The sequence below is a fragment of the Bos indicus genome, chromosome 11, assembly GCF_029378745.1.
Source record: "Bos indicus isolate NIAB-ARS_2022 breed Sahiwal x Tharparkar chromosome 11, NIAB-ARS_B.indTharparkar_mat_pri_1.0, whole genome shotgun sequence".
Taxonomy (NCBI): Eukaryota; Metazoa; Chordata; class Mammalia; order Artiodactyla; family Bovidae; genus Bos; species Bos indicus.
Window position 1 is genome coordinate 41,030,022 of NC_091770.1, and position 25,518 is coordinate 41,055,539.

Genomic DNA, 25,518 nt, shown 5'->3' on the forward strand with positions numbered 1-25,518 from the left:
TATTTGCCATCTCTCCACATCTAGGTCATCAAAACCAGGAAGGATTTTTTAACTGGATATTTTGTTACTGTTATTGTTGTACAGATATAATAATAATGGTAATTATTATTATTTAATTATTTCATGAAAATTTTTAAAAGTACCATGAGAATTATTTTCAAAAATTTAAGAGCATATTCATGGAGACATGTGGTTGTAATCTGAAAACTCTTTAAATAATATCTTTACTTTTTTATGCAGAGTTCTGATGTGGTAATTTTCTGTGAGTATGGAACAATAAAATTTGATGTAACAAACTAGATTATAGTCATATTGATTATTAATTGAGAACTCTTCAGCTTAACTTTTTTTTAAATTTTGTTTTGTTCTAATATAAGTAATAAAAATGTAGTCATGCTGATTAAATGTAAACTTCTCTTCCAAGAAACAATCCATTTGTGGTTGTTAACCTTTTCTATCTATTTTTTTCTTCCGTTCATTTTTTTCAGGAGCCTCATTTGCGCTTGCTGTATTGGGACAGGAAGACTTTAAAATCTTATTGCTAAGATTTTTGGCTCCTTAGTTCACTTTCTGAAATGTTTAATTATGATGAGAGCAGAATATTGGAAAAGACCTCATTCCAATGTGATTATTATGAAATATACATATATGCATTTGTGTATATATGATGTATGTTGTGTATGTATAGGTGTGTGTGTGTATAAAAATGGCAAACATTAATTAAAAGCAAGGATGTAACCTTCCATGGAACTTTGCTCTGCTTCCCTTACCCCAAGCAATCTCATATGACCTAATCATAGAAAAACGTGTCAGATTTCTCCTAGCTCTGGTGTTTGACCTCTTCCCTTAAGAATTGGGTTTTGACATAAGCTTTCTCCAGTTCTGACTGTAATATCTTGAGATCTACTTGAGAGATTTTTTTTTTTTCTCTTGAAATTGTATTCTCAGGGTGAGAAGGAAAGGGATTCTTTTAGTCTTGTAAATTATTTCATTTTACACAGGACCCTGGTAAATTCTGTGGTGATATAATTTTATATCATTAACAAATAGTGAACTGAATATTTTAAAATGAATTCTGAGAAGTTCAAAGTTCCCTGCTGCTTGTGTGAAAGGTTAGGCCATCACATTTAAAACAAGACAAAATGGAATAATAGAGGAGCCACAGGCATCTTTTATTTCTGTATCTTTGGGAAACAGCAGCAGGGATCAAACAGTTTAGCTATGACACTGCCCTCCTAACCTGCCATGTTCCTCCTTGGGGATGAGAATGGACAATCCAAGGGACCGAAAATGTGCTCATCCGGTGTCTTTTGAACATCAAACTGGGCAATCTTATCTATACGCTAGGGAAGCCGATTCATGGCTGGCCAGAGAATGGCAATGCAGGCAACCGAATGAAATGGATTATAAAATTTGATTGTTATAACAAATTGAACTTAAATTTTCCCCTAGTGCATTTAATACTGAACTGGGAAACAGTAATCAGATACTGTGGAATTGTGTATTATTTTTGCCAAAAAAGTAGAATATTGACTCATGTACAAAAGACTTTTGGAAGAAATAGAAAAATAAAACTACCAATTTTTGCCAGATATCAACTAACAAATAGATTTTATAATCAATGTAATGCATTGATTTTATTTTAAAGGTATGAAGTAAATACTATTCTCAAATTCACCCTGACTCAATGGTTGACAGTGGTAGATATGTATAAAGAAAATAATAAACAACTATGTTTCTTATTTTTAAAACAGTGAGTAAAGTGATACTCAAATTCTTTCAGTTTTGAGTCTATTTGAGATTCATAAAAATTATATTGGACAATTTAAAGCATATGCAAATACAAGTAAAATAACACCTCTATAAGATAAACACAAGGAGTATAATCAACCTTATAATTTAAATAATAAATCAAGTAAAACAAAGATTTGGAGTTAAGTAGTTAACTTGATTTAAGGTGTGTGCGTGTGTGTGTGTATGTGGCTTCCCTGGTGGCTTAGACAGTAAAGAATCTGCCTGCCATGCATGAGACTCAGATTCGATGCCTGGATCGAGAAGACTCCCTTGAGAAGGGATTGGCTACCCACTCCAGTATTCTTGCCTGGAGAATTCCAAGGACAGAGGAGCCTGGCAGGCTACAGTGTGTTTTATTTTGCTAGATGCCTATCGTACCTAAAAACAGGATCCTATCTAAAATAGACTCATCTAGAAACAGTATCATGAATTTCGAATAATATAATTTGACTGAACAGAGGGATCTATTAACATATAGCATGTGAATGTTAATATTCCCCTTACATTGAGGTACATGTGGTTTTATTGAATATATTTACTATTCCAGACATGTTTCATGATCTGATGACCATATTCTCACTATGTTTTGCGTGAGTGTCAAATTAGAACATTCTTTATATTTACTCACATGGTGTTCCTGGGGCACTTGGATCTCCTCTGACATTCAGTTTTGGCACTAGGGCTCCCCTGCAGTTTGCTAAGCCTTCCTAGAAGGATGTTCTAGGAAGCTTCTACCTACATAGAAGCTGTCCATTTTCCCTCATGTTCAGAGTGCATCCTTGTCTAAGGGCTTTCCCAGCCTCTCCTATCATCCTGTCTCAGCATCTGTTTCTCAGAGAACCCAGACTAACGCAGTCCTTTTAGTTTATCCTGTTCTTTTTGAATTTTAATTATGTGTCAGCCTTATTTCTATCAACTTCAACAGACAGTAAGCAATGAGGTGCTCAGTAAATATTTAATGAATTCGTGAATGAATGGATGACTTATAAAGCAGGATTCATAGATCATGAAATTCAAATATGATGTGGTTTTTGTCAACTATGTGCTGCCTGTTTTACATAGCTTCTGTTCTTAAAACGTTTTGACATCTAAAGGTTTTAATGATTTTCAAACCTGAATACTCTTTGGGAGTCACCAGGGCTAGAACCATATCTTTGCATTTTAGCTGTTGACTATTCATTTACAACCAACTCATATTTCTGAAACATTTGTAACTACTACTGGCTGGGAGATGTAGAGACTAACAAAAATGGATAAAAATAGTGCTTGCTTTCAAGATGCTTACTATCTGAATTGACCAGAGACAAAATTTGCAAACAGCTAAAACCAATTAGCAATTAGGCAGACTAAATATATATGAGATTTGAGACTCCGAACCTTTAAATGTATAGCCAGAAGCATTCACAGGTAATTGGTCCATGAGCACGCAGAGACAATATGGCTAGGTTCCACAGTTTTCTCAATGAAATTCTGCGAGCTGCCCACTTGGTTTCCCAAGCTTGTGGACTTCCAATTAGCAACATGGAATACTTGTGTCTTGAATAGAGAGTGCAGATGCGGTCATTACTATCCATTCTTGCTATTCAGAGTTTTGTCAACAGTCTAGTAGCATTAGCATCTTCTTGGAGGTTATTATTAATGCAGAATCTCAGACCTAACTTCAGAATCCTTGTTTTTAACAAGCGATGCACATGTGTGTTAAAGTTTGAAAAGCAATACCTTGGAGTCTAATCCTTAGACTATATATCTCTAGGGTGAACTTAGATCATGGTGGTTCACAAATAACCAGGAATCTCAGACGGGGTGTACTGGATTCCAAACCTTATAATCAATCCTTCTTCATTAAAAGCTATTTATTTACTTTCTATACTCTGCATTGTTGCCAAAAAGATTAAGGCAGCCTACAAAATATATGTAATATAGTGCTTTAAAGAGAATAATAATAGTAACAACAAAAATAATGGTATTATTGGAAATAAAGGTAAAGGGAAAACATGATAAGAGAAAGAAGTCACGGGAGAAGGAGGTACACAAACTCCATGCACAGAGATCCAGTGTCCACGTCTTCTTTCGCAATAAAAAAGATCATTGAGTGAGGTGGGAATTATGCTAGTCAATACCACCTGTATAATATCCCTATGAGATAATATCCCCATGGGGATATAATATCCCCATGAGATAGTCTTCCAAAATTTAGTGCCAGGGAAATCTTCATCTAATTTGAAGAACTGCTGTGTTCCTGTCTTTATGATGATAAAGCTTATATAAATTACCATGTTTCTTTCTTTCCTTAACTGCCAGGGAGCACAGGGCCAAATTTTATGACAATCATGGAAACTATTTTAACCTTCACAACTGGAATAGTTCCCTTTTCTTTCTTGTAATACTGAAGACCATTTAAATCTTATAGTATACATACAAAATATATATAATATTTTAACTCAGTTCAAATCACTTTTGGGGAAGGATTTTTGGTAATGAATAATGACTTTGTTCAAAAAAGCAGAGACATTTCTTTGCCAACAAAGGTCCATCTAGTCAAGGCTGTGGTTTTTCCAGTAGTCACGTATGGATGTAAGAGTTGGACTATAAAGAAAGCTGAGCACCGAAGAATTGGTGCTTTTGAACTGTGGTGTTGGAGAAGACTTTTGAGAGTCCCTTGGACTGCAAAGAGATCCAACCAGTCCATCTTAAAGGAAATCAGTCCTGAGTATTCATTGGAAGGACAGATGTTGAAGCTGAGACTCCAATACTCTGGCCACCTGATGCAAAGAGTTGACTCATTGGAAAAGACTCTGATGCTGGGAAAGATTGAAGGCAGGAGGAGAAGGGGAAGGCAGAGGATTAGATAGTTGAATGGCATCATGGACTCAATGGACATGAGTTTGGGTAAACTCAGGGAGTTGGTGATGGACAGGGAGGCCTGGCGTGCTTCAGTCCATGGGGTCGCAAAGAGTAGGACAACTGAGTGACTGAACTGAACTGAAGGACTATTGTATCAACATCTAATCAGTCAACATATATTGTTTATATTCTGTGTGATATAAGAAATGATGCATGATGACTTTCCTATACCACAAAGCCAAGTGGGTTGCTCACATCCTGTTAACCGAACCCTAATTCAGTTAGTTTGAGCACTGAGGCATGAGCCTTGAAAGGTGAGTTCTAAGAGAGAGGAAAGATATGATCAAGGAATGAAAATGTTGAAAGCCATACGTAAAGAAATGAGTGAATACAAAGTTGAACAAATTCAGACATATAGTTGTGTACAGTACCCACGAATTAATCTCTATAGATCAACTCCCATGGTGTGTTTATGTCCAACCCACAGAGGTTGGATGCCACCAGAGGAGTCTGCCATTTTCAGTGTAAAAAAGGGGGTACATCCACCAACCAGATTAGAGTCCTACAAGTGGTTCTCTCTCCTGCATAAAGATGTGTTCTTATGGGTGGCTGTGGCCATGGCCATGGGAAGAGGGAGTTAGACTACCAAGTACTGTGCCGAGTAGCAATCCCATCCATCTTAATACTTGAACATTGCCATGAAACTTCCATTCATTTAAGCATTTGGGTCTAAATTAAATATAGATTGAGCAACATCATTGTTTTCACTATTTTTCTGCATTCACTCTTTGGATGAATGAAATGTTTGTGATACATTTTGTGGTATGGAGAGGGGATTAAGGTTGAAAAGCTTGAGGGCTTTGGAGAAAAAAGGAGAGTGGTGAAGGAGGTGGTGTTGAGAGATAGGAGGAGGAGAAATGAGAATTTTCTTACTAAGTACTTTCTGACCTTCCAGATCAGAAAGTGTTAGTAGGTTTCTCTTATTTACCTATTTCTTATTTATTTGTTTGTTTTTCTTGTTTGCAAGACGGTTGTTTGTCAGGTGGACAGAGGATTTTTCAGAAAGAATCTCAACAACCTCAATATAGATCTACTTTTCTTATATCCGTATATTTCCAACTCAGTTTTGTAAGTTAAGTTTTGGGAATCAGTCTTCATTTTAGATTTTTTTTTTTTTTGCTTGTAGCCAATTGTGTTAAACATTAATGTAGTTGAAACTATCTTTTTTAAAACCTGTAAATAATTCAATTTTGTTTTCCCTAGTATTGACCCTTAAAGAATACTAGTTTCAAAATATTAATAATATAATACACAGAACAATAATAATGCAACACACATCAAAACTATGAGTTTAAGATCACGTATGTGATCTGTGAAAAGGATATACAGCATTTTCCTGTATACTTTTTATATGAATAATTACTAGCGTGTCCCCGTGGACAGAGGAGCCTGGTGGGCTATTGTCCATCGGGTTGCAAGAGTCAGACATGACTTAGTGACTAAACCACCACCACTTTACATAATAAATACTGAGTAATTTGGCTTTATTTTTTTTTATATTACATTGTAATGATCTTTTATTTTCATTCTAGAATTTTCATTAAATATCATTATTTTACTAAAGTTCCAGTATTAACATTGTTAATGCATATTTCATGACATTCAGGTTTCTTGAAAGTTGTAAATACAACTGTAAGCCAAATCTATATAGAAGTCTTACAACTATTGTTATTTCCACTGTTGAATAATATTTATTTTATAATTTATGGTTGTCACATTGTCATGTTTTGCCTTGTTATACCTTGAATGTTTTTCAGTTTTCATTAATTTTTGTAGTATTGATGCCCTACTCTCTCATTTTATTTGTTAATGATGAAGTAAGATAATCTTTATTTAATTATGTCTTATTGGACAAGAGCTTCTCAATCTGGGCTGCACAGTAGAAACACCTGGGGGAGCTTTTAAAAATCCAAAGTCCATGCCACACCTCAGATTAAGTTAGAATCTCTGGGGTTTGGACCCAGATATCAGAATTTTTTAAACTTCCCCAGCTGGTTTGGGGAACCAGTAGATGGGACAGAAAAGCACATTTGCTCTGAACCACTTCTGATGGCCCTTAGTAGATTCTGCAAAAGATTCCATGCCTCAGGCTTCATGCCCATTTGGTGTGTTTCTGTCCTGCTTCCTAAATCAATTTCAAGCCAATAGTAGTTTGAAACAATGTAGAAGACAGAGGATGTATTTTAGAACAAGTCTTACCTAACAGAGTCATTGGGTTCTTAAAGTACATGGAATTCCAAGCTTTGGGTCTGTTTTCAGGCATAATTGATTGCATCTGAAGTTCATTATCAGTGCTCTGTTTATGAAATACCCAAATAAGCATTCCACTGAATTAATATTCAGCACTCAAATTGAGTCTGCTATTCAGAGATCATGTTTGTGAACCCACAGGGCAGGCATATATACAGGAAAAAAAATAGAAGCAGATACATAGATTTATATATAGCACTATTCCTGGAAGCCCAGAAGAATTGGTTAGTCTAGGTTAGCGCTAAGAGTCCTCAAATTGAGGGCGGAAGCCTGAACTTTCCCTCTACCTCTGTGTCTGCTTCTGCCTGAAGATTCTGTCATCTTTATTGTGCAGACAGTTAAAAATGTAAAATCAGGTGAGATTGATTTCTCCTCTCTTCACCGCCCACATTTTTTTTTTTTTTTAAGTGCAGAATCTCTGGATAAATATCCTTAAGTAAGAAAGTTTAAGTGCCTCCCCTGACAGTTACAAATAATTTTATACAATAGGCAGACAGACAAATTGTGCTGATTGTCTGTATTTCTTTAAAAAAAAAAAAAAAAAGAGAGGGAGAGAAAGTCTGGCCTGGAGACTAGAGTAAATCACAAAAGTGATCTCAAGTGAACAGAGATAGATTTCTGGAATACGGTGTGCAATGAAACCACTGACCTCTTATACACGGGTTCATGTCTTTTTCTACAGAAACAGATGGGTAATAGCATAATGCCGAAATCATGCTCTACATAATATGGACCTAGTGATTGCAGACCTGATTGCTTGCCATATGGTTGCTGAAGGGTTGAAGAGAAAATGGGATGATATGCAAACCCTTAAAAGCAACATTTTTATTGAATGGCCATTACATTAAAACCCAAACTCTGCAAATGAAGGCAAGAACTGTGATGAATAATGATGAAATAACGAAGTGATAAAAGCAGCAGCAGCGTCGTATGTATTTGGTTTTCGATATGCAAACTCAGGGCAGACTTATTTTTGTCCCTTTGCCTAGCGTTATTATGAGCATTAGCAGGTGAGGTGGTGGGACATAAACGCCTTTAGGGCAGAAATACTGTATCTGTGGAGCATTGCCGCATTCACTAGGTCAAAGAAAGAAGAAAATAATCACTTGTCCCAGAGGAACTGAATTTGACTCAAAAGCTACCTGCAGTACGTGCCTAACCTCTGTGAAGTTCAGTCTATCAGCAAGAAGCTCGTAGTAAAAGCCTGGTTGAGAGTCCAGTGTGATAATGCAAAATGAAGAAGATTGTTTACTTTTTGCCTTTGAATTTCCTCCTGCAGATTTTGCTGCCGTTTCACTGTTGGCAAGCAGGTGGACGAGGAAAGGTGGATGCGGTTTCCCAGAGTGTATTACAGTTCAGCTGAGCAGCTGTGATCTGCTTTGCTCTGAGTTTTGTTTTTATTGGGTTACCAGGAACAGATAGGATTTTTTTCTTCTTCTTCAAAGAAATGTATTTTATTAGTTGTCTTCACATTTGCATACACTTCATTTCCTGTCTCCTTAATGAATGTTTTTCAATCATGTAAAAATCATAAGAATTTGTGTTCTTAGAAATGGAACTCAAATCCATTAAACTAAACCCACTAAGAGTGTGTGGAGGGTAATGAGGTGAGCGGTAAAAATTCAGTCCTTCAGTGAGAAATCTGAAGCATCTAATTTTATTTTAGCATGTCAGAGCTACTGATCAGGACCAAACCACCAAACTTAGTATATATTATTTTGTTCATAAATGTATGGTGATTTGGAGAATTATATTTCCCAGTGCTTACCCAAGAAGGGTAGTCTTTAAGAAATGTGTGGTTTTTTTAAAGTCCACAAATAGCAACTTGCTGTGAATTACCTTCCTTATTAAACTCTATTTTTTCAGTTCCTAAGTGGTAAACTGTAGAATGAGCAGTCGGAGTAGTTGTTTTTGCTTTCCTTACATCTCATTTCTTCTGAACAAGTCTTCTGCTTTAATTCATATTTCCAGAAGCAGAAAAGTTCCATGAGAGTTTTCAAGTTCAAGTTGGAAAGGGTTTGAGGCCTGTTGTATAAACATTGTTCTTGCCCATTGTTTATAAAAAGTTTATTTGGAGGAAGAGGTTGATGGCTAATATGAGGTTTCAGGCTGTTCTTTGGTTTACCTTGATTCTTGTGCTGAGTTGTAAGTATTATTAAGAGTTGATTTGTCATGGTGGAACTGTTAGATCCACTCTCAAGCTTAGTGATAGCTTAGTTCAGGGCTTCTCAAACTGGAGGGCCAGTTAAAGCACAAAGCCCTGCACCTCTCCCCTAGAATTTCTGATTCAGTGGATCTCTACAGGCTGAATTGTAATTGACATTTCTCACAATTTCCCAGTTGCTATTTTATGCTACTGATCCCTGAGATGATGCCTTGAGAAGAACTAGTTATGTTTTTAGCATCTAGGGGTCATGCAGAAACCTTAGCACCATAAAAATTACTGATTTGAGCATGGAAAGAGTATCGTGTTGTTGTTTAGTTGCTAAGTCATATCCGACTCTTTTGCTCTGACTCTTGTGACCCCATGGACCATAGCCCGTCAGGCTTCTCTGTCCATGGGATTTTCTAGGCAAGAATACTGGAGTGGGTTGCCATTTGCCTCTCCAGGGGATCTTCCTGATCCAAGGATTGAACCTGTGTCTTCTGCATTGCAGGCAGATTCTTTAACACTGAACCACCAGGGAAGCCCAGAAAAAGTTTTGCAAAACTTCAATTTATTTGATGTTTTAAACCTAACAGCCTGCACGCCTAAGGCAAGTAATGAAGCCACACTGAGAAGGAACAAGATAACTTTGTCCCAAGTAGGAGTGGAGATAGAGGTAGAGTCATGTTAGCCCCCATGAGCTGGAACCACGTTTCTTCACTGCTGAAAGCAATCAGCTAGGTCTGCATCCTGTGACAGTAGCCATTGCTTAGGTTTGGTAGCTGAGACCTGTGCACCTTTGAAATCTCATTTGCTTTTGCAGGAAGAGTAAGAGTTTCTATAGCAGTGCTCAAAGAATTCCCCTCCACTTAAATGAATCCTGGCATTTCATCAGCCTCATTGTTTTTATTGCTTTCTGTGTCCTAAAGACATATGACAAGCATAGTATAGTATTTAAGACATTTTATGTATGGCAACAGAGTCTCCCCTCCATCTACTGATGAGAAGCATTTTCTTCCTGCCTAAAAAGCTGATTTTTATACAGCTTGACTAGTGTCATATCTCCCTTGTGGCAGAAATAAGTTTTGCATAACTTTTAAGAGCCCAGGCTGACCTATTTAACAGATACCCGGTGCTACATAATGTATTTAGGTCAAGTATTGTGTTTGAGCTCGTCATCACTCTTGTACCAGGCTTGCTCTCTGTGAAAACCTCAGGTATATCACAGATAGATGTAGGCCAAGAGATGTTGCCTGATATCAAAATGTAATAAATCTCTATATAACATAATTATCATGTCACCCAATCCTACCACCAGAGTTAAAAAGGAATCTAAGATTTTAATGAAATATCTGCCCTACTGGTTTTACTTGAAGGCATTCACGATGCTGCTATTAACACGGTGCTGTGACTGGGAACCTGGAAAGCTTCGGTGCAGTTAAAATGCTTTTGAAATGTCATTTCTATTTGGAATGCTTTTCTTTAAAAATTAAAAGAAAATGGTGGTCTGCTATCATTTGGAGGTAACTTCTTACTGAAGTGGAATGATTAAGTTTTGACACATGTCTCTCAGGGTTGGGATTTTTTTTTTTTTTCCCTAGCAGAGATTTCTCAGGTAAAGGTTGAAGCCTGAATATGGGCAGTGTCATTATCCTAATATGTTGGAAGATGAATCCATCCATCTTATAACAATACCTCATTGCCTCCGAGGATCTTAAATTGTATAAAAGTACATGGAAATTTGAAATGAGATGTTGAGAAAATGCAATTCAAATTTTTTTCAAAGCTAGCTTTTAACATGTATTTATCTGATACATTCCCTCTGTATAAATGGAGAGTGTTGATGATTTTTTTTTAAAGAATTGGTGCGAATAGTATCTTTTTTTTAATTTTTGGTTTTCACGCTGCTCTTCCTGTCCTCTGAGATACTTAAACACGTGTTTTAAGCTTCAGGTCAACCACATCTGGAGAGGATAAGAAGAAAAGCTTCTAATTTAATTCATTAGCTTTGGTATGTAAGACACTGTTATTCCCATTTTCTTAGTCACAAACTAAGATCCACTTGCCTCTGAGTGTAAATCCATTATCTACCATAGGTTGGAAATCAGCTCTCCTGCCTCATCCTGTAGTTATACCTTGGCTGTAGTACCAAGGCTGTAAAATCAGTGGGTCTCAACCCTGGCTACTGGAGAAGGCAATGGCACTCCACTCCCGCACTCTTGCCTGAAAAATCCCATGGACAGAGGAGCTTGGTGGGCTGCAGTCCATGGGGTCGCTAAGAGTCGAACACGACTGAGCAACTTCACCTTCACTTTTCACTTTCATGCATTGGAGAAGGAAATGGCACCCCACTCCAGTGTTCTTGCCTGGAGAATCCCAGGGATGGGGGAGCCTGGTGGGCTGCAGTCTATGGGGTCGCACAGAGTCGGACACGACTGAAGCGACTTAGCAGCAGCAGCAGCAGCCACCCTGGCTGCACATTAGAGTCACCTGGGGAGCTTTTCAAAAAAAAAAAAAAAATACCAGAGCCTGGGCCCCACCCCACCCCATTAACTCAGCATCCCTGGGGACGAAGCCTGGGCAAGGATTTTTTTTAAAGCTCCCAAGGTGATTCCAGTTGTGCAGCCAGGGTTGAGAACCACAGTTAAAAATTAAACAACATATAAGATCACATATGTTGTTTAAACAATGCATATGTTGTTTAAAATTAAACAACATATACATTCTTAGTGACTGAACAACAACAGCAACACAAGATCACCCTCATCTATTTAGGAATCCCCTTTCAGCATCCACAACTCTAGTTACAAATGGCTATTCTTAAACAAGTGAAAATTCGTTATATACATGGAAGCAAAGAGAATCCGTGGTATGAAACTCCTTTTTGTAACCTACTTACACAGAGAATAAGGTGCTTGGCCAAGGCTTGAGAGCAGTAGCTTTGACCAAGAGTTATGAATATGAAAACCATGACTGCACTGAGGGGCTTTCCCTTGCCTTTGATTTAGAACGAGAACCAGTGAGACAGGACATGAACGCACAAAGCCAGACAGGGGACTCAGCCACTCTCTGCCCTCATCATCACCTATAAAATGGTGATAGGAGTAGGGTGACTATGAGACTTAAATTAAAAATATTACTTATTGACATACTGAAGGCATGAAAAAAGTGTTTTAAGATAAACAGTTAAGGATCAGACTTTCTGCTTTTAGGCCAAATGATGAAACTAAATTTGCTTCTCATTACTTTTGTTTTTGTTTACCAAAGGGATAGATTAAAATGGATTTCAATAGGTATTTTATGCATCTTAAAACTAGATGTAAGTGACCGTTAAATGAGCTGTTCCTGGCATTATTTGGGTGTCTCAATTATCACAGCTGCTTGAGAAATGAAATTCCTCCTCATTTTTCACTTTCTAGTACTATTTTTCCTGGGTGAATACGATGTCATTACAGCTTAATATTGTATTGCAGTAACTGTGGGAGAAGACCTTTTTGGGAATAGGGCACATGTCCAAGAATTTTCCCCTGGAGAAGGGCATGGCAACCCACTCCAGTATTCTTGCCTGGAGAATCCAATGGACAGAGGAGTCTGGCAGGCTACAATCCATAGGGTAGCAAAGAGTCAAACATGACTGAGCAACGGAGCACACGCGTCAAGAGTTTTACTTTGTGACTATTGGTCTTAGTCTAGTGAATGAGGGATTCTTTGTGAGAGAGACTCCTCCCAATCCTATCCACTGCTCTTGATCATCTTACTTTGGTTTTAGAAATCTGTACATTTTGTCTATAGAAAGTAAATACATATTTATTTTGTGTATTTTTTGTTATTGAAATTTGAGCACATGACTTATTAAATGTTATTAATTACATAATTATTTAACCATCATTTATCAACCCTTGGTGTTGTTGCTAAGTTGTGTCTGACTCTTTGTGGACCCCACGGATTGCTGCACACCAGGCTTCTCTGTTGTTCACTATCTCCTGGGGTTTGCTCAAATTCATGTCCGTTGAGTCAGTGATTCTATCTCACCATTTCATTCTCTGCCACCCCCTTCTCCTTTTGCCTTCAAGCAGAAGGCAAAAACAGAAACAGGGTCTTTTCCAATGAGTTGACCTGAATCATTAATAATTTATCACCTGCATATTTTACTTTACTGGTAATTTATCATCTTTTCTTTTAAAAGTACTAGTAAATTTACTGGCACTTTCAAAATAAAAGAAATCTAGCAAATTTTATTGATCTTATTACATTATTAGTTTTGTGTATGTGTGCATGTGTAAAATTCAGCTTTTACATGGCTTATTTCTAATGTGCTGGTCTACAGTCTGATAAATTGGTAGATTTATTATTTTTAAAAGTGCAGTTAAATGGCGTGTACAATTTTTTTTCTTTCAAGAATGAGGTTTAATTTTCTTTTATGATCATGACAAGATTTTTACAAATACAGATGCTTTTACATCATTTCATTTAGATAATTTATAGTAATATGCTCCTTTACTCTATAATCTTTCAATTTGGAAGGAAAAGCTACATCTAAGTGAAATGGGCGCTTTGAGCCTTAGACATTCAAAAGCATTCCCTAAATATCAAACTTGTTTTTATGTAACTGTACTAATGACCCCAGTCTGAGAATCCATATATTAATTTATGGGATGCTATTGCATTAAACCTTTCAGGCTCAGAGTAGGAAAAAACCCTGCCGTTACAGGAGAAAAGTCATTCCACGTGGTACTTCTTCCTACTCATCTCTTTGTCCCATTCCCAAGGCTGCATCTAGGAGTCTTCATTTTGATTAACAGCCTTTCTTAGGAAGTGGGAGGCAGAGACTAAGATACCAAACTCTCTCTGAAGTGTGTGCTAAATGATTCACAACAGTGTGAATGAATCCATTTCTGCAAGCATTCCTAACCTTTTAAATATGTAGTCTGCCAAACCTTTGTTGGGTTACATTCAACATAAAAAAAGCTCCTCTCTCCCTGGCACCTCTTTCTACACAACCCCCCAGCATGCAGGCATTCCTTTGTGTATTGGCTTCATTTACTTGCCCTGGAGATAAACAATGTTTTGGAGAATGATCTAACATTAATTTTTCTTTATATTTAAATGTCTTGGGGTCTGCCTCTTTTATTTTTATCATCACTATTAATATTTGGGTTCATTTTAGTGGCCCCAAATATTTATTTTAAGAAAGTGCCAGAAATTAGAGAAATTGAGTTTGGGCTCATCTCTGTTGGTGTACAAATATGTGTGATGCTAAGAGGGATTACCTTGTCCCAAATGGAAGTGAATTATCTTTTTCTGAGGGAAAATAAGTCAACAACAAATTTATAGTTTACATTTAGCTAATCGTGTATTTAGGGCTTCCCTGGTGGCTTAGCAGTAAAGAATCCTCCTGCCAATACAGGAGACAGGGTTCAGCCCCTGGGTTGAGAAGATCCTCCGGAGAAGAGAATGGCAACCCATTCCATTATTCTTGCCTGGGAAAAGCCATGGCCAGAGGAGCCTGGCAGGCTACAGTCCATGGGGTCGCAAAAGAGTTGGACGTGACTTAGCGACTAAACAACAAAACCATGCATTTAGGCAGGTTACTCCATTTTTAGATGAGTAAAGGATGAGAGTCCATTCTCAAAACTTATCTGAGATCCAAGTCTCATCTCCAGATGGTATGATTTAATGGACGTGTTAATTGCTCAGGTATGTTTGACTTGACCCCATGCACTGTAACCTGCCTGTCTCCTCTGTCTGTGGGATTTCCCAGGCAAGAATACTGGAGTGGATTGCCATTTCCTTCTCCAGGGGATCTTCCCAACCCAGGGATTGAGCCCACACCTCCTGTGTCTCTTGGACTGCAGGCGGATTCTTTACTGTTTGAGCCACCAGGGAATGTCTAGAGGGTTCCTGTCTATGTAAAGGCAGCTGGTGGCTGTATTTCAAGGACAGCAACATCAACGCTGCGGAGTTGTCTTTTTTTCTGACTGGTGATGTTTTCCCCTCATATAGGAGTACCTTTCAAGATAGGCATTATGGTTTTAAATCAAGGAATTGGGTGATAACTTATATATAAGTTAGGAACAGTCAAGCCTACCATAATCCAGCTGTCTAGGCTAGAAAAAAGGTTTAGTAGAAGGGAGATTATAAACAACATACAAAAATGGTTCAAAGACTAGTGTTCACCAGAACTGATGGTTTCAAAGTCTGGTCTGCAGACACCTGCATCAGAATTACCTAGAGTACTTCCTAAACAGAGATTCCTGGCCTGTCCTCAGATCTACTGAATCCAAGATTCCTGGGGTGAGGCCCAGAAACTATATTCACCAGGCTCCCTGGATTAAACTATTTTCAAAGTTGAAAACACTGTTGTTGCATTTGCCCATTCTCTTTGCCATCTCTATTAATTTTTACAAATAATCATTCAATCCCATTGCACAAAAAGAATATTTGTTCTGAGGAAGGGAAGATGAGCTATTAGGCAGTTATCTTTATAGGGAAAGAGCAAGAAAGATTGAATATTAAATGCAAATTATTTTTTAAAAATTACTCATTAAAATGAAAGGATGTTCATTAGGAAAAAAAATTAAAGCCATATTAACTCATGAAGGTTTGTGGTTTGAGCCTGATACCTTCATATTCTCCCCAAGATCATCCCTCTCTCTCTCCCCCCACTTCTTCTGCATCAAACTATCGTGAAGTGTCTTAGAATTTGTGCTCTGAAAGTTACTGAAGAAAAGTTTTCTTTTTGTGGCAAGTACTCATCATATTAAGTAGCACCAGGGGGTTTTAGAGAGAAGACTCAGAGAATCTCACCTAGACATAAACAATGGAGAATATCAATGTGTTGTGTAAGAATACAAGACACCGTGGCATTTATGTTGGAGTGCAAGAGGAATCCGATTATATTTTTGAAAAGAAACCTGAAAGTTTGTTGGTTTCTCAATAATATAGTTTTCTTTTTTCTTTTTCATTTCACAACTTACACAGATGTAAATTAGAGTTGGTTTCTTGCAGTCAGCAGGGATATTTCCTATTGGATGAGAAATGGAAGTTAATGATTGTCTAAGCTGTGACACTCTGATGGGGTTTGGAAGGGAAAGTCTGAATTGCTCGTAGGTTACTATTCATATAATAAGAGAGTATTCTGTTTGTTTTTTTTTCTTTTCCCACATCCATGCCAGGTGAAGACTTCATTGTATCTCCCATGCATACTGCTGTGGTCAAATTATAAACTACCCCCATCAATGCTATACAGATTTTATTCTTTGAACAATCAAGACCAAGAAGCCCAGAAATCGCATATAGGTGGCCTCCATGTGTGTCCTGCTTACTTTTCCTGTGCACTGATTGTTTTATGGGTGAGACTGGGTGAAGTTGCTGTCACTTGTCTGTTAGCAGCATGAGTCATCCTTCCGTTAAGAGAGAGGAAGACAGTGGCAGCTTGAAATCTTGGGTCAGATTTCCTAGCAGCAGAGTCCAAGACCAGGATGCACTTAAGAGGAGACAGGAGTGAGGAAGCGGCACAGGGCATGTGGCTTCAGCTAGAAGGTAGCTTCAACTTACCCCACAAAGTTGATGTCCCTCACTTCAACAGAGCTGGCTTTTCCCCATGTCAGGCAGTCCTTGTATGGGTTGGAAGGGAGGAGGTTTGAACCTCTCTGGTAAAGTGGATCCTGAAGGCTGAGGACAGTTCTGCAGAAAAGAGGGCAGCTGAGGATCTTGAGCAGCTAATACTCCCAGCAGTTGGGGGAGGGCTGCCTCCCGGGGACAGGGGTCTGGGTGGAGTAACAACAGCATCCATCTTTTGCTTTTTGTATCTTACCTTTCAAATTCCTGCTTTACTCTGTGTTCACTGTGCTAGCATTCTCTTCAGAAACCACCTAAGACTCCTCACTGCCCAGAGAACACACTCCCAATTTTCTATTGTTCCCATCTTTTTTATTTCCAATCTTTGTCTCATGGCTCTTGCTACTCTTCCTGGAAAAACAATCCACCTTGTCCTGTACATGTTTCATGAATCCTTCTTTTCCTCTCTACCTGATATACTTCCTTGCTCATCTCATCTCCAATGCTTTCTTACTTATACCTAGAATTTAGAGTCAGCAGAACTGTAGAGTCCCCATTCGAATACATTTTTCTTTGGGTGAGTTATTTCACATCTTTGACTCTTCACCTCTACATGCGGCTTTTTGGTTCATAAATTGAAGTGTGATTTTGCATTTTAAAGCTTTATACTGCGTGCATGCTCAGTTGTTCAGTTGTGTCCAACTCTTTGCAATGCCATGGGCTGTAACCTGCCAGGCTCCTCTGTCCATTTTCCAGGCAAGAATACTGGAGTAGGTTGCCATTTCCTTTACCAGAGGGTCTTTCAACCCAGGATCAAACCCACATCTCCTGAATTTGTGGGCAGATTCTTTACCACTGTGCCACCTGGGAAGCCCCTCTTGCCCACTTGCCCATAGTACCCACTTAATAAAGGAATCTACCCATAAAGACTACTGTGCTCCCTCTGTCTTACGAACTTTCTTGTATTTATTGTGTCAACTGTTTGGTATTTATCACAACTACACTTGAATTATGATGCAATGTGACCTTTGACACACCATCTTCTTTACTAGCCTGTAAGCTTTCCAAAGGCAGGTACCATTGCTTGACCATCCTCTACAATGGCTGACACAGGGAGTTCCCTGGAGGTTTGTAAATTAACATGCTTGATAATGACAGCTTGTATCTGGACCACAAAAGTGTAGAAAGCAAGAGAGTTTTAAGCCTGTATGATTACAGTTGAAAAATCCAAGTAAGTTTAGGTCTATAGTTCAAACAAAAACTTAGAAGCTGATTGTGATATATAATGAATAGTGATGAAAAGCTCACCAGAAAATGGAACTTTTTATGGATGCAAGGGACCTCTAATCCAACTGTGTGTTAAAAATGAATGGTTCTAATAACTGATATATTAGGCAAGAAGTCCCAAATAGGTAGTCTCCCAAATACTTGCTCTGTTCACATTTATCAAATTACAGCCAAATAAAATGTGCTTTTAAAAACATTTTCAATTTCCTTAGAATCTTTCTTTGAGTTAGTATTGTATACCCTTCTTTCAAAACTGGAATATTTAGTTATCTGATTGAAACTATATGCCAAGATGATTAGAATCAGTAGGCTAATTATAAAAGGCAGCGGTATTAGGAATTATTATTTATTCTGTTCCTGGTGGCTAGAGTTTATTGTTTTTTAAGTGTATTCCATCATGCCCTAAGGATTTTTATAGACAACACTTTTTAGCAAGCCTGACTTTCATGATCTCACTCCATGCACAGGGCTTGTACAAGTGGCTATTGAATACCAGCCAAAATGATCCACTTTTTATCACAAGATGGAAAACTTCATTCAATATGGTTCTATCTTGAAATATCTGTTTTCTGCTACTGGTAAAATACCAGTGACATATGAGGTAGTAAGCATTCACTGAACACTTTAAGATAAATAGTTCAGACTTTAAAAATCTGAAACTTGGGATGGTGCTGAAAAAAATACAAGTGGACCATATCACAGTAAACCAAACTTACTCATTTTTCTCCTTTGCCTCACACCATAACTCTAAATACAGAGATGGAGAAAAAGAAATTGTGAGCCCTAGAGGAATGTCTAATTAGCCTGACTATTCCTACTGTAGTTGACAATTTATCTCCTTTTAAAACAATCCATGGTTTATGTGTGTTTCTCAGCTGAAACTTGGAGATGAGAAAAGATAGAATATTTGGAATGTCATACACAAGAAAGCATTTCTGTCAAACACATTATTGAAGCTGGAAAAAAAATGAAATTGAAACAAAGAACACCTGCTACTTTAACTCATTTTAAAAAAACATAATACTCTTTACTTGCTGACTGGAAATATTGTACTTTCAGAGAAGAGAAAGTGCTAATCTAAATGGGAAAAAATATGATTCACTATGCAATGAAATGAAATAAAAAATATTTTATATTGAGTATTTCAGTTTGTGGAAGATTAGATAGTTTGTATAAAAATGGTTTTATTCATCAGGTGGTGAATATTTCTCACAAATTGCAGTAAAGAGAATAAAATCAGCTTGTCACTAAAGATTTTTTTTTATTGACATCTTTAGCTTGTCTTCATGCCAGTAATTAAATTGCTAATTATGTGTTTCTGTTACTGTGGTCATGCTTTTATTGCATAATTGCTTCAAGTTTTGCTCAAATCACTAACAATATTTATTTAACCTTTTTGTGCGTTAGATAAATTTTAATATATAAAAGCTTTGGAACGAGTTCATTGACTCTGTTTTGATTAGCAAAATCAAAGGAATTCTAACCTTTCTTATAGTTACATGGGTTGGGTCACATTTTCAATGAGTTGCTGATAATTATTAATTCAAGCAGTAGCAATCACTGAAAGACCAACTGAAATAGAAGAGGAAAAAATACAAAGAAAACTTTTCAAAAACCCAGTGTCCATTCCAGAGAAATAAAATGATCTTTCTTACAGTAATCAGAAATATAAAATTAATAATTTGATCCTTCATATGTGCCTGGAGTTTTACAACAAATATTTGATTAAATTGTGGCTAATTCAGTTACTGAACTTCCCCTGTCCTTTTGAATGTAGGCATCATTTTTGTCAGTGTTTCAATGTATTCATAATTTTTCCCATTTGTTTATTTTATGCAAACCATAAGAGACATTTTTCTCAGTGAAGATTGCCTCTTTATTTTATTTTGAAATATTTGTATATTTATTTCATTAAATGAGATAATGCTTTTTCTTATTAACATAATTTCCAGTACATTAAACATATTTCTCCACAGACAGAAGAGAGGAATCAAATTAAATGACAGCTAAATCACTTGCAGCAATTTCAACTGTTAAAAGAAATAAGTGTCTCTGTTTTCTTTGTGATCACAAGATGTGCTGTAAAGGGAAATGAAATACTAAAGAAAGAAGGGAAAACATAAAGAAATAATGACTGACTTATTGCAGTAATACCACTGAGAGAAGAAAAATTCACTACAAATAAAAGGAAAAATAATATAGTGGATTTGAAAGTTACCAAAATTCATTTCTTATTGATGAGTTCAGTGGAAGCCTAATACTAAGTAAACTGATGAAAAAAAATCAATGCAATAAACTATGAATGATGAAAGTTGAAATAAATACTTTGCGTATAGAGGACCATTATTCTAAATGTCTTTAATTTTTTAATAATTCATATCCTTATGTTTATAAAAAAGAGGAGTTACTGCTTGGTGGACTCAAAAGCCATGTAAAAAGCATCTACCAGAATCTCATATTTAGTAATAAGTCCAGATGATATTGGTGACCTTATGGTTTTTAGTCTCATGTCCTGACTTTGACAGAAGTGCATTAGGAGTGGTGAACCTGACTTTTAAAAAATGGTGCTGATAAACGATGCTGGTGCGTTTATGCAGCATACTTTCTCCATCAGGGATAAACTGCTTTCCAAAAAGACAATTTTGGGGATACTTAGTTCACAAACATACTGTACAGTATGCTTGTGAATATGTTGGGAAACAGCAATGACACTTTGAAAAAATTCATTCTTGCCCCTCACATAACCATATGCGTGCATATGTGTGTCTTGTCTTTATGTATGTGACTTTATACTGGCCAATTTGTTAATGTGTCCAAATCAGAGCATACAGGTTACCTGGATCTGTGTATTTGCAAGTGAGATTATCCATTTGTTTTCTCACGTTTCATACATCATTAAAAAAAAATAGTTAATTTGATGAATTCAATCAGAAGGCAGTCAATTCAGTATGGGGGAGAAAAATCACTGGAGCCACTTCTCCTGAACTGATTTTGACTGAATTCGCCTTCTCATACAGTTGATCTTAAAGCCTTCTCAGACTCCTCTCTGTCCTCGTTGTCGTGTCCCCCAGTCAGTTTGCACCCTGATCCCTCCCCTCTCTCTTTTCCCTTTTGGGCCTCCCCTCTGTCTTCCTTCTGCCTTTCCCTTTTCTTCTTCCCTCAGACGTGGAGAAAAGCTTCTCCACCTGCCCCCTGTCCTCTGTCCCCGCCCACCACACATAAAGCTTCCCCTGTCCCACTGGTGGAGGGGGAAAGATACAAATTCTAAGGCTAGTTTTTCTGTTTTTGATTTACAGAGATTTGGAACTGTTGCTTTGCTGGAAACATCTGACTGCTGGTCTAGAACATGACTCCAGGTAATTGTGATTTTTCAACTCCTAGAGACCTCTTCTTCCCAAAGGTTCTCAGGTCTCTCTGCTCAGTATACACTTTCTGACCATCCCTGGGATTGTTTTCTTCTCAGCCCTGCATCCTTGTGAGGGTGTAGCATCTTTATGCTAATCAGAAGCTGGTGCTCAGTCTCTGTAGCTGTGACTGTGTTTGTGAGGCCGGATCTATATACACACATGCATATATACACACCAACAAATTAAAATTGGATCTGGAAAACACCCTTGTCCTCAGAGTCATATTAAGCAGTGTGGAGCTGCAGAGCCAGCGGTCTTCTAAGGGATAGGGGAGGGCTGGCATAGGGATGGGGCTCTGTGGATGTTCAGGAATCCTTTTGTGTGCCTACTTTGGAAATACTTCTTCTTATCTTTCATTTAGAATGCAGGGGAAGAGGCAAAAGTGCAGGCCACATGCACGAGATTTTGAATTATGCATTAAGCTGATAATGCCCCAGAATGCAAGCTTATGTCAATAAATAGCTAGGCTGGTGGGAGGAAGGAGGTCACTTCACCTGTGCTGAGGGTACCACATAGGGAGAGCTCTACAGGAGGCCTGGGCAAAGGGTGAAAGGAAGTTCACGTGCTTTTAGCTTGCTCCGATGAAGAAGCAAGAAGAGTAAGTTAATATTGAAATTATTGTTTAATGCTTATTTACTTTTAAATTGGGTTAGCCAGGATAACAAGACTGTTTCCAGCGTGGGCCCTATGTGTGCATGTATGCATTTGTGGCAGGGTTAGCCCTTCTGTAGAATCTTACGTAAGAGATTCTGTCCAGGGGAGAAATTCATTTGGATGCTTTAATGGGACCTATAAACTCTTTAAAAAGGCAAGATTTTTCGAGACGAAATTTGACAAAATACATAATAAAACATTCAGGGTTTTGTTTCAGTGGATATCCCTTCCTGATTAATATGTAGCCAAAAAGCAAAAGTTAGGCTAGTGGAAGAAGCAGAAGGATTAAAAGAATGCTATAAATTAGTCTCTGACCCGTGATGCAGCACTTCCCAATGCTGATGGAGATGAATTCATTCATCTTTGCATTGCTCCTTGTGCTTTAGTAAAATGCATCCACAGATATGACCATTTTCTAGTATGAGAAATTAGTACACGTGGTGCATGTACACAGACACACACCGATTTTTTAAAAAATATTTAGCTTTATCTCCCAAGTGTCTGGGAGCAGGGACCTTAGGATATGAACAACTGAACCTTTGCCTTTTTCCTCACCAAAAAAGAGAGAAGAAATTACATGTGAATTTCATCATTTTCCTACTTTTAAACAGTAGTTTGCAGCCCCGGGTTCTGCTGATCAGAAGCTGGTGCTCAGTCTCTGTAGCTGTGAATGCGTTTGTGAGGCTGGTTCTATATGCACACATTCATATATACACACACCAACAAATTAAAAACGGATCTGGGAAAACACCCTTCTCCTCAGAGAGTCATATCAAGCAGTGTTTAAATTAAATAATTTGCAGAGTGTGGGGAATAAAGCTTTTGTAGCAGTATCTGGAGATTGTCTTCCCTTGGGAAATTCTTGCCATTTAGTCCAATCTGGTGCATGCCAATGAGACGCACAGGCTGCATACACACAGTGGTAGATAGATTTTATTTTCCATCTAAATTATATTCATTTCTTTGGGTTATCTGCTATTTTGTGTTCCTGTTGAAAAATTAAAAAAAAAAAAAGGGGAGGCAAACCTCTTGTGAAAGGTTGAGGTCATTAAGATCCGAACAAAAATGAGGAAAGGTTATTAGTGAGCAGCAGTGAGGGGAGGCTGACTTCTCCTGGAGTAAAGCCAGTTTTCCCACAGCTCCTAGGGGAACATGGCTGTGATCCAGAGGAGAACGTTCCAGCACAGGTCAGTGTTTGATTTTGCTCCCAGCACCATTGACTGATGGCAAAAGAGGAGACATTGCTGTGATGAGGTAATGTGAGTGGGGAAACCACAAGTAGAAGAAATGAGTTGATTTCTTGTTACTTATCCTGTTCAACCAATATGTAATCTGAACTGGATGCTAAGGAGAAGTTCACCATTTAGAACCTCATACTGTGTCTCTAGTTAACTCATTTCTCTATGGTCAGATATTTCTAGCCTAATCAGCACACCTATCCAACCTATGGAGAAGTAAAATAAAGGATGATGAAGGAAATCTTAACAGAAGGGGAGAGAGAGAGAGAGGCAGAAAGGGAGAAAAATATCTGCCTATCTATGTATTTATTTCTGGGGAATGAAAAAATCCTGGTTATGAAAAGTAGGGTATTTTCAAGTGAAAATAGTTATTTTCACCAGGCTTAAGATTGTTTTTGTATCCTTCAGATTTCCACTTTACTCCTTTAAATTCTTGCAACTTATTAGTAGCCTCTGTAGAAGCCATGAGTTAAATTCCCAGTGAATCCTACATTCTGGTACACTCTTTCACAAAAATACTGGTGTTAGTCTGCTAGGGCTGCCGTAACAAAATACCACACAAACTGGGTGGCTTCAGCAGTGAAGGTTTTTTTTCTCACCAGCTTTGGAGGCTGGAAATCTGAGATCAAGGAGTCGGCAGACTGGCTTTCTTCTGAGGCCTCCCTCCTTGGCTTGCAGACGGCCGTCTTCTCCCTGGGTCCTCACGTGATTGTCCCTCTGATCGTGCATGTGTGTGTTATCTTTTTGTGTCTAAATTTCGTTTTCTTCAAAGGACACCAGACATACTGGATTAGTACCCAGTCCTGTCCAGCTCTGGACGACAGGATGACTCTTGACATGGACTATATCCTGTCAGTCTCCTCTGTCCTTGGCTTTACCAGGCAAAAATACTGGAGTGGGTTGTCATTTCCTACTCCAAGGGATTTTCCTGACCCAGGGACCGAACATATGTCTCCTGCATCTACTGCATTGGCAGGCAGATTCTTTACCACTGCGCTACCTGGGCTTCCTGTATTGGATCAGCGCCCACCTTAAAGTATTCATTTTAACTTAATCACTCTTTTAAAGACCTTATTTCCAAATATGAGTATATTCTGAAAACTATAGGACTTAGACATATGAATTTGGGAACACTCAGTTCAGTGTATGATAACTAGACTCCCAGAACATTTGATATTTAAATGATCATTTTTTTCATTTATTTCTGTGAGCTTATTTACAGATTAGTTTCCCCAACCTTCATTGTCTTATGCATTTTTATTATAACTGATTGAAAGTAATTTATTACAACTAACATAAGGGGTTGTATTTTGTTGTTTTAAGAAGTGAGGGCTGGAGAGAGAGAAAACCTTATTTAAGAAAACAAATCTTGCTTGAGTTTTTTAAAAAGGGAAGTCCTCTCTTTTCCATGCTAGAACAGCAGCAGGGCAGACCTGGAGGTTAAGAGGGCAGGTTTTTGAGTCTGCTCCACTATGTACTAACTGTGACCTTCAGCCTAGTACTTAGCCACCCTGTGCCTCCCACTGATTTCTGCTATGTATGTTGTGGATAATAAATAGAACTGTCTCAAAGGATGGGAGGATAACTGAGATAATGCATGTAAAGTGTTTAGCATGTTGCCTGTCTCAGGGTAACTATTGTTATGAACTGAATATTTTTGTCTTTCCCAAATTCATATGTTGAGGCCCTAACCCCCAATATGATGGTGTTAAGAGGTGGGGCCTTTGGGAGGTGGTTAAGTTTAGATTAGATCATAAGAGTTGGACCTTTATGATAGGATTAGTGCCCTTAAGAGAAGAGAGAGAGATTTCTCTCTCAAGGAGCGTCATGGAGGAAAGGCCGTATGAAGACATAAGCTAGAAAGTGGCTCTTTACAATCCAGGAATTGGGTCCTCACTAGACACTGAATCTGCCTGGATTTTGATCTCCGACTTCTAGCCTCCAGAACTATGAGAAATAAATTTCTGTTTATTAATCCACCAAGTCTATATTTAGTTCCCCTAAGAGACTAAAACAGTATTCAATAAATATTTATCTAGTAAAGAATCTGCCTGCAATGCAAGAGACCTGGCTTAGATCCCTGGGTTGCGAAGATCCCCTGGAGAAGGAAATGGCTACCCATTCCAGTATTCTGGCCTGGAGAATTCCATGGACTGTATAGTCCAAGTGGTTGCAAAGAGTTGGACATGACTAAGCAATTTTCATTAATAATCTTATTTATATATAAATATTTAATATTATATATCTGATAATCATAATAACCACAGATACTTATAAA

General features: G+C 37.8%; 1 long non-coding RNA gene across 3 annotated transcripts in view; it reads left to right on the forward strand.

Moving 5' to 3' along the window:
• The window catches only part of LOC139185770 (uncharacterized), a 595,360-nt gene that overhangs the window by 226,064 nt on the left and 343,778 nt on the right, over positions 1–25,518 (forward strand). For all 3 annotated transcript variants that reach the window (XR_011569255.1, XR_011569254.1, XR_011569256.1), the window contains exon 2: positions 21,238–21,297. This is a non-coding gene — a long non-coding RNA (uncharacterized lncRNA). The remainder of the gene's footprint in view (positions 1–21,237; positions 21,298–25,518) is intronic.